Consider the following 10,120-nt stretch of genomic DNA (forward strand, 5'->3'; position numbering starts at 1 on the left):
GAAGCAAAGTTCTTAATCCGAGGTACTATTTCTGGGTTAGCGGAGTCTGTAACCTGAAGGGTATGTAACCCGAGGTACCACTGTATTTGCTGCTGCAATACATGGTGTTGTATTTTGGGAATTATCCGGTGTGTTTTTTCTGTGGGGATGCTGGGGGACGCATACCCCTAAACGTTTTGTGCATCTAAGTTTGGCCTCATTGAAAGGCAGTATTTCAATATGAATAGGAAAAGGAGAGTACAGTGGTACCTCAGGTTACAGACTCCACTAACCCAGAAATAGTACCTCAGGTTAAGAACTTTGCTTCAGGATGAGAACAGTAATCACTTGGCGGCAGCAGCTGGAGGCCCCATTAGCTAAAGTGGTGCTTCAGGTTAAGAACAGTTTCAGGTTAAGAAAGGACCTCCAAAACGAATTAAGTACTTAACCTGAGGTACCACTGTATACAGATTTAGTAAGTAAATAAATAGTAATAGCTGCCCCCGTTAAAGCTCTGGTTTTCCCAGTGGTGATGTATGGAAGTGAGAGCTGGACCATAAAGAAGGCTGATCGCCGAAGAATGGATGCTTTTGAATTATGCTATTGGAGGAAACTCCTGAGAGTCCCATGGACTGCAAGAAGATCAAATCTCTCCATGCTCACTGGAAGAACAGATCCTGAAGCTGAGGCTCCAAGACTTTGACCACCTCATGAGAAGAGAAGACTCCCTGGAAAAGAGCCTAATGTTGGGAAAGATGGAGGGCGCAGGGAGAAGGGGGCGACAGAGGACGAGATGGTGGGACAGTGTTCTCGAAGCTACAAACATGGGTCTGACCAAACTGCGGGAGGCAGTGGAAGACAGGAGTGCCTGGCGTGCTCTGGTCCAGGGGGTCACGAAGAGTCGGACACGACTAAAGAACAATAGCTGCCCCCGAGTTAAATTAGTAAAGAGGCCTGGCTCACTCGCATTGGCTTCCAAGGGGCTCCTCGGCTCTTTTCTCCAGGCCTTTGGCCAGATAGTAGAGTGATTGATGCAGCCGGGGGGGGGGTGTGGAACTCTCTTTTTCTCCCTCTCTGCCCCCAGTGGAATATCTTGGATCTCTTTCTCGAGCTCTGTCTCTCAGCTGCCCGTTTAAAGCAAACGCTAACCTTTTATCTCTCTGAGGTTACTCAGAATATAAGCGGGAAAGGCATTTCTGCCTCACGGGCCAGGAAGAAGCAGTCTCTAGTCCTGCCCTGTAGGGTGTTTGTTATTACAGGGGGGCAAACATTTTGCATGGGGGTTCCGTTCCTGGCCCCTGTGTGTGTCGGAGGAGCACGTATGAGCCCCTTCCGCCCTCTTCCAGGTCCAAAAGGACTTGCGCTTTGGCAGTCACTTGTCATTTAGATGTGCGGAAAATGGTCACCACCTGTATTATTATTGCCTAATAAATACAAATGCATTGGAATGGCAGGTAAACACTGGGGTGCCTAGGTCTTGTTTATTTTCAAAATATGTTACTAATATACAGAAGCAGATTTAGGGTGCTGGGTGCTGAGTTGAGCAGAGCATCGTGCAGAAAAAAATGAGAGTTGCAGGGGAGGCACTGAATTCAGGTCTTGCACAGGGTGCTGCTGAAATTTGAAAGACTAAAGTCTGTACCTGCTAATAAGGTGTGTGTTTTTCAGCTCTTGTATTGCAAACTGCCATGTGATCTTAGGATGAAGAGCGGTGTATAAACCAAATAATAAATATATCTTAATACAGTGAAGTAAATCATTTCCCTTGTATCTAGAGTACAACTGTTCTGCATTGGATCCAGCACCAGTTGCATATTCTTTGTCTCTCACCCTTCCCTCCATTTGTGGCTACGGGTCTGTCACAAGACGCCAAATGGTCTCACTTCAATGCAGTTGCTTCAAATAATAATAATTTTTTTAAAAAAATAATAAATTTTATTTATATCCCGCCCTCCCCAGCTGAAGCCGGGCTCAGGGAGGCTAACAACAATAAAACAGTACAAAAGTACAACACAAACAACACTCTAAAATCATTCATTATAAAATTAATTCAAATCAAGCCACTGGCAACCATTGGGCCAGAGCTCCGCGAAGATTGCCGAGGGAGGGAGTCAGGCTGTGCCCTGGCCAAAGGCCTGGTGGAACAGCTCTGTCTTGCAGGCCCTGCGGAAAGATGTCAAGTCCCGCAGGTCCCTAGTCTCTTGTGACAGAGTGTTCCACCAGATCGGAGCCACAGCCGAAAAAGCCCTGGCTCTAGTTGAGGCCAGCCTAACCTCTCTGTGGCCTGGGACCTTCAAGATGTTTTTATTTGAAGACCGTAAGTTTTTCTGTGGGACATACCAGGAGAGGCGGTCCCGTAGGTACGAGGGTCCTAGGCCGTATAGGGATTTAAAGGTTAAAACCAGCACCTTAGGTCTTCTTGAATCAACAGAATATTTCTGAAGCAAAGCAATGCACACTAAAAGTGCTTAATGTCTTATTTTTCTGCCTGTTGGAAAACTAATAAATTGTTATGGGGGGGAACTAAGGTGGTAATAAATGAGAGTAAATATGTATTAGACAAGCATTCTGTTTTGAAAGGGGACAGTGAACTAAAAATACAAAGATGCAAAATGCCTTAGAAGCTGCTGTAGCTCTTCCAACAGCTATTTTTGAATTACCGTATTATTTATAAAAATACAGAAGATTCCCCTGCCAGATGTGCTGCCTAGGAACCAGGGCCAGACTGCACCATATGTTTTGCTTCCTAGGGAACAGGATATCTCCTTACCTGGGCTGCAGGACAATTTGTAGTTCTTTCCTCCACCATTCATCCTCTACAGTAGGGATAGGGAACAAGTATAAATACACAACATGGTAAGAACAACTTCCCATCAGTTCATTTCATAACAGCATTGCAACATCACTGCAAGATGATGATTTGAAATAGGGCTTAATAGATTTGAAATGCCTCTAATTGTTGTTTCTCTGCTTTTTCAGAGTAAGGTAAACCATCTAGATTGTATCCATGTACCTGAGGAAGTGAGTTCCAGTCCATTATTTCTTACATTTTGTCCCTTCTAAGCAGGTACAGGAGGCATGCATGTTTCCTAGTGCTGTGTTGTCCCATGAAAATAGGCCATAATTAATGTGCTTGCCATTGAATTCTGCTGGGCTTGCTACTAAATGGATATTAAAAATGGATGTGTGACTCCCCACACCCAGAGTCTTTATTGAGTGATTGCCAGTATTAGCCATAGTGTAGACCCATTGGTTTCAGTGGGTCTACTTTGAGTATGACTAACATTCAATATCACTCATTGGTTTAACAGTGGTGTTACATGCTACTTTGGCAATGAGGTAATGCTGGAGGCAAGAACTAGTGGAGAGGTGTATTGTTTACACAGTTGCTGGTTTTCATCTACAACGCGATGGAAAGTTACCCACTATAGTATATCTAAATGAAAAAATAAACTACGCCCAACAGATTCTACTCCCACATGATCTTGCTTGCCCACCCCCAGTGAGCATACCAACTCTGAAACTTGGGAGACTTGTCTAGCCCTTTTCCTGCAAACCTTTAAGAAGATGGTGAAGACAGTGTTGTTTCACTAGGCCTTCAATAGTGGGTTGATTTGCTCCCTCTGATTAGTCTTGTTACAGCAGGTATCTGAACCAACATGCATGTCCAGCACAGACATGTATTCACACACACAATGAGAGGTTTGAGATCTTTGGCTGGAGTTATAACGTGTGCCCATTTGTGAATATGTGTTTGCCTAAATAAAACACCTGATATCCGGTAGTTTATTCTGGACTGGTAATCCTGAAGACCTCTTAAATGCCAGACTGGTGACCCAGTAATTTTTAGAGGCAAGCAAACAGCTGTATATTGACACATTGACTAAGAAAGCTTGTTTCAGACAGTGAAATTACAGTTTAAGATGGCAGCAAATCCTACCATACATACACACCTTGATCTAAAGAGTGGAATAATCCCTACTCGTTCTCAAAATTCTACAGAAGTGAGCACTAATTTAAGAAATGGAGGTGGAGGGAAGGAGAGTATACCTGTTTCTAAGCATATGTCTGTTCTTGTGAGCTCTGAATGAAGGTCATTGTTGGAGCTGGGAGAGCCACTGATTACAAATTTTAGGATTCCTTCCAGGCATGTCCAAAGTCCGTTTTGGGAACCTAATCCGGCCCCTGTGGCAGTTTATTTCCTGGAGTAAAATCCCCCCAAAAGCAACTTCAATCCTAAAAAAGTTCAACAACTTTGGTCAGCCCTCACGCATGTTCACTTCATCAAATCTGGCCCTCTTTGAAAAAAAGTTTGGGCACCCCTGCTTTATACCCTTCTGGTCAAGGCATGCCAGTGGAGAGGCGGGGGGCTTGAGATGAACAGCTGGCTTTATTGTGCTTTTGAATTTATCCCAGAATTTCTTGCCTGCTTCGCCCATCTTGCAAGTTCAGTGTTTTGAGTGAAAGTCATCCTAGTGACCTGAACTGGCTACCTTTTGCCTGTTGTCTGCCTCACCATTTGGGAGTCTGAATACAGCATACTTAGCAACTTTATTTACATGCATTGACCTTTATGCAAAGTGTGAGGAACTCAGGATATGCCTGAATGCCTTCAGGATGTGTTTGGAGTTGAGGCTGGTATCTGACTTCTACCAAGATCAAGCAAGGTTCACGATGTAGAATCTCATGTCCTATTTATGTCAAATCAATCTATATACTTAAACTATGAGCTTCAGAGATAAACCATAGACATAAGCTCCGATTTACACACCTACTCACAATTTCACTCTTTGGCTCCGCTCACTGAATGAGCCTTTTTGTGCTGCTGAACGTTTTAGCATATTTCTTGCTTTTAAAATTTGTGTATTCATTTTATGATTGTCGTGCATTGCTTTAGAGCCCCTTAAAGCCAAAACACAGCTTGTACATTTTAATATGAATAAAAGTGCAAATGATGTCTGCAGGGAACCGAATTGTACCAGCCTAGAAGATGGGATACAGCAAATGTTATTAGCAGTCCCAAGTCATTTTGCTACCTGAAAGAGAATTCACATCCCACTATTTAACATGGAACACAAATCCCTGGGAAATTTTCTTGCACAAGTCTCACTGAAACAAATTTGGGCCACATAACTTGTGCATTTCAGTGACGCCTCTGCAGGAATTATGTAAACAGTAGAAATGGGATAGCATTTTAAATTCTGTTTCAGGCACCACCATGACTTGCCACAGAGGATGACATCAAATGTGCTGCCCATAAGTCACATTTGTCTTTCTCCCGTTCTTAAAAACTGGCTGTTAGCCATGACACCCAGATGGAACCTCAAAGACCAGAGTTCCCCTCTGCTCGATGGCCAGGCCAGCAACAGGACACAGGTATTGTCCAATCCTAGTGGGCTACAACCTGCAAGGGGGCGGCGGAGGAATTGAGCTGAATTCACCTGACCAGGAAGAGAGCAAGTGTCTTTTGCAAACGCAGCCTATCCAATGAACAATGAGATGTTCTTTGAGGAGGTCTGGACACCATAATGGCTCGTGAGAATTCCCTCCAACAATTGCTTGCACTTGCCACTTAACTTTTGAAGGAGCTACAGGGATCATGGCAGGCTGGTGGGAACAAATTTTATGACACAAAAGAAAAGGGTCACATGAATAAATGTTCAATTACTATTTGCTGATCTTTGATTTTGCTGCTTACTATTATATTCTAATGGATTATTGAATATTGCTTGATTTGATACGTTGTCTATTTTAAAGTTATTGTGACTTTTTTGTATTGGATCAGGTTCTTACATGTGTGATCTTTGCTATTTTGTTGTTTCTTCAGCTTTTGAACCGCCTTGTGTATAGCAATATAGAAAGGCAGTATACAAATTAAAAGTGAAATGAAAATGAACAATTATATAAATTATATATCTATAGCTAATAAATTACAGAATAACAATTATATAAAACAATGTTCTAAACAGAACAGAGCAGCTTTTTGCTTGCTTTTGTTTTGTAATCAGTCTATATGTATGAATTCACCAACATCAAAAGGGGGAAGTGGTAGAAGCAAATGCTTTTTAATAAAATCTTGTGACAAGTGAGGCAAACCCCAGATCACAAGCGAAGAAGAAAAAGATGAAGATGATGAAGATGAATGAATTTTGATCATATCAACAAATGGGGAACTGCAAAGGAAATAGCTTTCTTTTGAAGCATAAGCCAGAAAATGATGGATATTAGAAGGAACCTTCCCATGGGCTTATTTCCTTAGCTGTCATAATCAATATTTTAAAGCTGTTGCCTTTCACCATAATAAATGCAAAAGAGATGATAAAGGAAGAGGAAGAAAATGCATAAATTTTAGATTAAAAGCAAAGAGCTGATATATTTTAACTACAGAAAGTAAGCATGTAGCCCCTTTATATATTGACTATTAATACATCTAGCTATATATATATATAAATCTGCAGTTTAATTTATTACCAGATTATTACTGCAAAACCTCTGCTCAAAAGCAGCCAGATGATTAATGTTTTGTATTTTGTTTTCAGATTTGCAGACAAATAAGTAATGACATTGACTGCCTGCAGTGTTTAACCAAGAAGGGGGGAAAGTGTGGATATTTATCAATCCCTTTGTAGCTAAGCTACATATTACATAACTGAAGCACATCATCTTGAACCTGTCACAAAAGATATTGCAGAGGTTTCTAACTCTCTTGTAAAAAAAAGTTTTGAGGCAAAAAAAAGAGAGTTTTATTTAGGACGTGGGTGGCGCAGTCATCTAAACCACTGAGCCTAGGGCTTGCCGATCAGACGGTCAGTGGTTCAAATCCCTGCGATGGGGTGAGCTCCCGTTGTTCGGTCCCTGCTCCTGCCCACCTAGCAGTTCGAAAGCACACCAGTGCAAGTAGATAAATAGGTACCGCACTGGCGGGAAGGTAAACGCCATTTCTGTGCGCTGCTCTGGTTCGCCGGAAGCGGCTTAGTCAAGCTGGCCACATGACTTGGAAGCTGTCTGTGGACAAACGCCAGCTCCCTCGGCCTATAGAGCGAGATGAGCGCCGCAACCCCAGAGTCATTCGCGACTGGACCTAACGGTCAGGGGTACCTTTACCTTTTTACTAGATCTGAGTGATCCTGGCTGAGGGGCAATTATTCAGTGGAAGCCTCACTCCATTCATGCCCTCGCGATTGAGGGGGGCTGTGGACATATGACATCAGCACGCCATGCATGCATGCCCCACAGAATGCACACATGATGTCAGCCTGCCATGGGCCATGCTGACATGTCATGCTGACACCACACGACTTGCGTGCTTGATGTAAGCATGGGGGTGATCTGTTTCTGTCATTGCCAGGTATGCTCTGGGCTGTCTGGGGCAGTGATATCATCCGTATAGAATGACACTCCCTGGAGTCATGTGGCGGTGACCATAGCCGCAGCCTTGCATTCAAACAGAACTCAGTCATGACTCTCTCTCTCTCTGTTCCCAGCTTGCTGCTTTTCTTCTAGCTAGCGTCACTCCAAACAAATCTAACTCTCGCTCTTAACTGCCTACAAGTTGGGGGAGGGCCTCCCACCCATTTGCCATCTCACCCAGAGCCCCTTTCCTTTGTTCCCCTTAATGGCTCATCACCCGGGTGATTTCCTTACCAAGAAGCGAACCTGGCTTATATTTTAACACTTGCGAGATCCAGAGGTTAGGAGGGTCTTCAGCGTACAGCCTGCTTCCCAAACTCATAACTATTTTTTGGTTGTGTGGTCTTGTCCTCCCCTCTAGGGCTAATGATGCACTGGATAAGGCGGATGTCCTACTGGTGTAGCAGTGGCTGGCACCTCTCCATTTTGAGAGCATGCCGCGTTTTGCATTGTTCTGCCCGAAGCCCGAGCTTAACATTAACAGTAGCATCTACATAGGGCAAGCTCTACCTTCTGTTGCTCATTTCCTACATCATTGGGCCAGCTAGTGTTAATATTTAATCCCAGTGACTGTCTTTCTCGTGAAAGAATGCACTATACGCTACCAAACTCTGTTCTGTCTTCTCCCCCACCTCCTCGCCAGAAAGATCTGTAAGCGAAGATGCTGCCTCGTCACATCACTTTTCTGAAAAAGTCCACTTGGGGGCATATCTACACTACAAATTTGTGTTGGCTTTTGTTGTAAACAAAAATTGCCCTTTTCCCTTATGGGGTATCCAAGAGCCCATATACAGTGGTGCCCCGCAAGACGAATGCCTCGCAAGACGAAAAACTCGCTAGACGAAAGAGTTTTCCGTTTTTTGAGTCGTTCCGCAAGACGAATTTCCCTATGGGTTTGCTTCGCAAGACAAAACGTCTTGCGAGTTCTTGCGAGTTTGTTTCCTTTTTCTTAAAGCCGCTAAGCCGTTAATAGCCGCTAAGCCGCTAAGCCGTTAATAGCCGCTAATAGCCGCTAATAGCCGTGCTTCGCAAGACGAAAAAACCGCAAGACGAAGAGACTCGCGGAACGGATTAATTTCGTCTTGCGAGGCACCACTGTAGAGTCCTTACATAGGTTCCCTATTGGTAGGAGAAGATAACAGAGGCCAACCAGAGAATATTGAGAAGCAAAGCAGCTAGTAAGCCTGATCTTTATTGATCTGTTGCAACAGGGTGCTCCCCTCACACGCAGGAGAGAGGAGGGACCTAGAAAAATGGTGTGCAAGGCCTTATAAAGACTTTTGAAATTCCCATCCTGTAGATCAAGACCACCCCCAGAAACATCATACATACATCACAGAAGGGGTGTAACCTAAGACCACCCCTCAGATACATCACACCTATATCACAGAAAAGGCGGTCTAAAACAGAAATTTGAATGTTGTTTTTCTCCTGTCCTTGTTTCTCTCCTGTCTGGCAGGTTACTTGATTGGATTGCCTGGGGAGACTGGCCAATCTTTTGTAGTGATAAATACCTAGTTCCTGGGCCAGGTCACAGGCTCACACCCTATTCAAACAGAGACATAACCTTAAGACAGGATTTGTGAAGGAAAAGACAATGGGGAGGCTTTTCCACTTTGACCATGCAGAGAAAACATTTGCTCAGTTTAGGAATCAAAATGGCTTCAGGTCGGTCTTCCTGTGCTGATCTATGTACGTGCGGTTATGAACATTGCCATATATCTAAGACCTCAAAATTCCTATCACACTTTACCCCACCATCACAGCTACACGCAAAAGAAACCTAGGGGTTGTTGCTTGGGGAAGCTGCTGAAGAGTTTCTGCGCCAGTTCCAGTTTCCTAGCTCCTCTGCTCTAGAACCACAGTTCTCACAGGGGAGAGAATAAACCTGACTGGCAGAATCCGAGACCAGGGAGAAGAGTCGGTGGAAGAAGATTGGAAAAAATTTAAAGTATATTTACAGAAACATTGTAAAATTAATGAATGTTAGAAGGATGCTGGAAAGAAGTTATACGACTTTAGTTGAAATGTTATAAAGAATTAAGTATGAATAGACCGATAATGGGTAAAGGTTAAACTTAAGGTTAAATTGCGTTAAGATAAATTATGGAACTAAATTTGAGAAAGAGGGAAAGGACTTGCTGGAACAATCAATTGAACTAGAATACAAAAAAGGAGGTGTGAGGAAGTCGAGGAAATAAGCAAATGAAAGATAAGGATATGAAAATACGAGGTCTTTCTTTTTTGTTCTTTTTTCTTCTTCTTTTTCCTTCTATTTTTTTTTCTAAAGGTGTGTGTTTTTTAAATGTTTCTGTTTTTTTTCTTTTTTAATGTTTTGATGTACTGTTGATGTTTTGTATTATTGTATTTCCTTTTGTTTTTGAGGTTTTGTAATTGTTTATTGCTTGTATTCCTTTTTTTTCTTTTTTCTTTTTTTGTAATACTTAAACTCTAATAAATATCTTAAAAAAAAAAAAGAGAATAAACCTGCCTCAATCTGTGGTGCTGGTTCGCCCTTGGATTAGGACTTGCAAGCTGTTGTACTGGCACCAATTTTCTTGCTGTCCTTCTTAGAACCTCAAGACTCAGCTTTTGCAGGTGGCGGACTTCACTCGTGTCTCCTCCTCCTCTGACACCCCCTTTCTCTCTCACACTAGCAGTGCTACAAACCACTTCGTATCAGGAAAGTCCACAATGGCTGCCATGTTCCTCACCAATGTTATAAGAATTC

The sequence above is a fragment of the Podarcis pityusensis genome (genome assembly GCF_964106645.2).
Source record: "Podarcis pityusensis genome assembly, chromosome: 17".
NCBI lineage: Eukaryota > Metazoa > Chordata > Lepidosauria > Squamata > Lacertidae > Podarcis > Podarcis pityusensis.